The sequence below is a fragment of the Canis aureus genome, chromosome 10 (assembly GCF_053574225.1).
Source record: "Canis aureus isolate CA01 chromosome 10, VMU_Caureus_v.1.0, whole genome shotgun sequence".
NCBI lineage: Eukaryota > Metazoa > Chordata > Mammalia > Carnivora > Canidae > Canis > Canis aureus.
The window spans coordinates 37,204,328-37,208,081 of NC_135620.1; positions in this window are offsets into that span (position 1 = coordinate 37,204,328).

Consider the following 3,754-nt stretch of genomic DNA (forward strand, 5'->3'; position numbering starts at 1 on the left):
GGATAGGGATCCCTGGGTGGCACAGCAGTTTGGCGCCTGCCTTTGGCCCAGGGCGTGATCCTGGAGACCCGGGATCGAATCCCACTTCAGGCTCCCGGTGCATGGAGCCTGCTTCTCCCTCTGCCTATGTCTCTGCCTCTCTCTCTCTCTCTGTGACTATCATAAAAAAAAAAAAAAAAAAAAAGCACTGGGGATAAAGATCCAGCAGTGAGTGTACCTGAAATGTGCTAGGAATCTAGGCCTGGCTCCCTGTCAGAGCAGCTACTAGTACCAAGACCAGTTTTGCCACATACTAGTGGTTAAGAGACATCCAAATGAGTGTCTGTCTCTTCTAGAACTTTGCAATATGTGACATACAGTAGACATCCTTAAATGATCAATGAATATTAGCCAAATGGTTTGTTTTAGGAGACAATTAACCATTTCTCATAATGTTATCACTGGTCCACATATACTTTTGATAATAATTCCTCTTCCAGGTAACTTCCTTCAGTTTTGTCTTTTATGTTATAGCCTCAGCATTATTCAGTTTGGATAAAGCCAAAAGTCACTCATAGCTGATTTTAGAAGATCCTGGAAGGGCCCAAAAAGTTTCAGAGAAGCCACAGTATGAACCCAGGACACCACTATCCTATCCGTTGTTTTTTGTTTTTTGTTTTTTGTTTTTTTTTTAACATTACTGGAAAAGGAATGATACATTGAATTACTCACACATGAAAAAAGCGGGTTGATTACACAACATGGTTTGGTCTGATTATTTGTGTTACCATGATGAATTCTCAATTGTCACAGAAGCTCTTCAACATGCATTCTGCCTATGATTTTGACCACTTGGGAGTTTGGAACACTGTTGTGCCACAGACTTCATCATGTTTTTTCCAGGTCATGGCAGAAAATTCAAGCTTACTGCTTCCTCTTTTAAAAAGCAAGAACAGGGTAGCCCTGGTGGCGCAGCGGTTTAGAGCCGCCTTCAGCCCAGGACGTGATCCTGGAGACCCTGGATTGAGTCCCACATCGAGCTCTCTGCATGGAGCCTACTTCTCCCTCTGCCTGTCTCTGCCTCTCTCTCTCTATGAATAAATAAATAAAATCTTTAAAAAATAAATAAATAAATAAATAAATAAATAAATAAATAAATAAAATAATATAAATAAAATAAAATAAATAAAAAGCAAGAACAAAAGTCCCCTTTTTTCCAACTTCCTTTAAAATAAGACAAGGCTATTCTTGGTTACTCTGTGTATCCCTCAACTCAGTGGCCAAATCTTCACAGAAATATTTTCCCAAAGTTTCTTTTTTCAAAAAAGAAAAAGTTTCTTGAAATTTAGCTCTTATGGCTTATTTTACAATACAGTTATTTAGTGTTCACTCTTGTAGTGAAGCAAAAAAAAAAAAAAAAAAAAACTTTTCTCCTACATTTTAGGTTCAGTAAATGGGGCCCTGCAAATCAGACGGAAAAAAAAAAAAAAATAGATTAACAGGAGAAAACGAGGGATCCCTGGGTGGCGCAGCGGTTTGGCGCCTGCCTTTGGCCCAGGGCGCGATCCTGGAGACCCGGGATCGAATCCCACATCGGGCTCCCGGTGCATGGAGCCTGCTTCTCCCTCTGCCTGTGTCTCTGCCTCTCTCTCTCTCTCTCTCTCTGTGACTATCATAAATAAATAAAAATTAAAAATAAAAAAAAAAATAAATTATAACAGGAGAAAACGATTTATTATGTATACATATGGGGAGGAGTCTTGCAGAATGGCATGAAAACTCCAAAAAGGTGGCCAGCCCTGGACACTTGGATACCATTTTAATAAAGGGCAATCAATACATTTTTGAAAAAGAGAAACTCAGGGTGGCTCAGTCAGTTAGGCTTCTGCCTTCAGCTCAGGTCATGATCCCAGGGTCCTGGGATGGAGGACAGTGTCAGGCTCTCTGCTCCATGGGAATCTGCTTCTCCTTCTCCCTCTGCCTGCCACTCCCCCTGCTTGCGCTCTCTCTGGCTCTCTCTCTCTCTCTCTCTGTCAAATACATAAATAAAATATTTTTTTAAAAAAGAGAGAGAAGGAAAAAAACTAATTGCTTCTAGGGGCAGTAAATTGTGGAAAGGTAAATACACAGGGAAACTAATGGAAGATAGGGTTATTTTAATAAGAATTATGTGTGCAAATCCATCCTGATGCCCACTTTCCATCTTCTAATAGCCATAAAACATCCCCAGGAGAGGGGATTTATGGCAATCCTCATTTATCAGAAGTTTATGCTCTTAAAGGAAGCTCTGAGGGATGCCTGGGTGGCTTAGTGGTTGAGCGTCTGCCTTCTGCTCAGGGCGTGATCCTGGGGTCCTGGGATCGAGTCTCGAGTCCCACATCAGGTTCCCTGCGTGGAGCCTGCTTCTTCCTCTGCCTGTGTCTCTGCCACTCTATGTGTCTCTCATGAATAAATAAATAAAATCTTAAAAAAAAAAAAAGGAAGCTCTGAGAAGGCTTCTTTCAGTATCTGTTGGTTCTCAACTGTCTTCAGCTCAAAATAAATATGCAAAGGTGGCATTCTTGGGGTGGCATACTCTGATTCCTTTCACTCTCATAATTAATCATCTATTTGAACAACTGAACCTTATAAAACAGCTTTCTACAATGCCATAGACATCTTTCCCATCACGCTTTTGAAAATAAATTCCCTATTTTCTTTCAACCATTTATCGTGGCTACAAACCTTTGCTTTTCCTCTCAGTTGACTTCTAAAGTGTCGTCTTGCAGTTAATTTCCCACAGAATTGTATGTTCCTCCATTCAAATATCAATTACTCATGGAACTCAATTACTCATATCAATTATGCATGTCCATTCACCATAGGACCTAGAACAACCCAGAGCAACCAGGGTGTGTCCTACTCCCACTGTGACCACACCTTCTTGGTTTGTATAAACCACATTGGAAGCTTATTTCTTCAGAGATATAACTTGAATTGGGAAATTTCACACTATGCAAACAATTCTCAATAGCCCTTTTTTTACTTTCAAAATATCTTCATTCAATTTCATTCCTACTACATAGTGTTATGGGATGAAAATAGCCGTGAAGGACAAAATTACAAGTCTAGCCTGGGTTGAATTTGCATCTAGCAAATCAGTTTTAAAGGGAATCGTAGTAAAGCAAAGCTCCTGATTAGAGTGATCATTTGTCCATAGACATTGTTAAAAACAAGAAATAACTTTGCAGCTGCTCTTTGTTTGGTAGCATTAATAAGTGTGCTTGGAGGATGACATGAAGAACAAGTCTCGTAAATCAAAAGGTTTATTTAAAAATCGAAGTTAACCACGCCTGGGTGGCTCAGCAGATGGGCCTCTGCCTTTGGCTCAGGGCATGATCCTGGGGTCCCGGGACGAGTCCCGCATCAGGCTCCCTGCAAGGAGTCTGCTTCTCCCTCTGCCTGTGTCTCTGCCTCTCTCTCTTTCTCTCTCTCTCTCTCTCTCTCTCACACACACACACACACACACGAATAAATAAATAAAACCAAAAAAATAAAAATAAAAATAATCTAAGTTAAAAAAAGAAATCAGAATAGTGGTTACCTCTGTAGGAATAGGACAGCCACATAATGAACTTCAGGTGAGTTATTAACTTTTATTTTTTTAAGCTCCATGAGGAAAAAGAGAAGAGGAAGAGAGGGGAGTTTGTTACGAGCCCAGAAAAATGGCCCGAACTGACTCCATCTCAGAGATTCTGATTCAATTGGTCTGGATTAGAACTAGATTTGGCTTTTT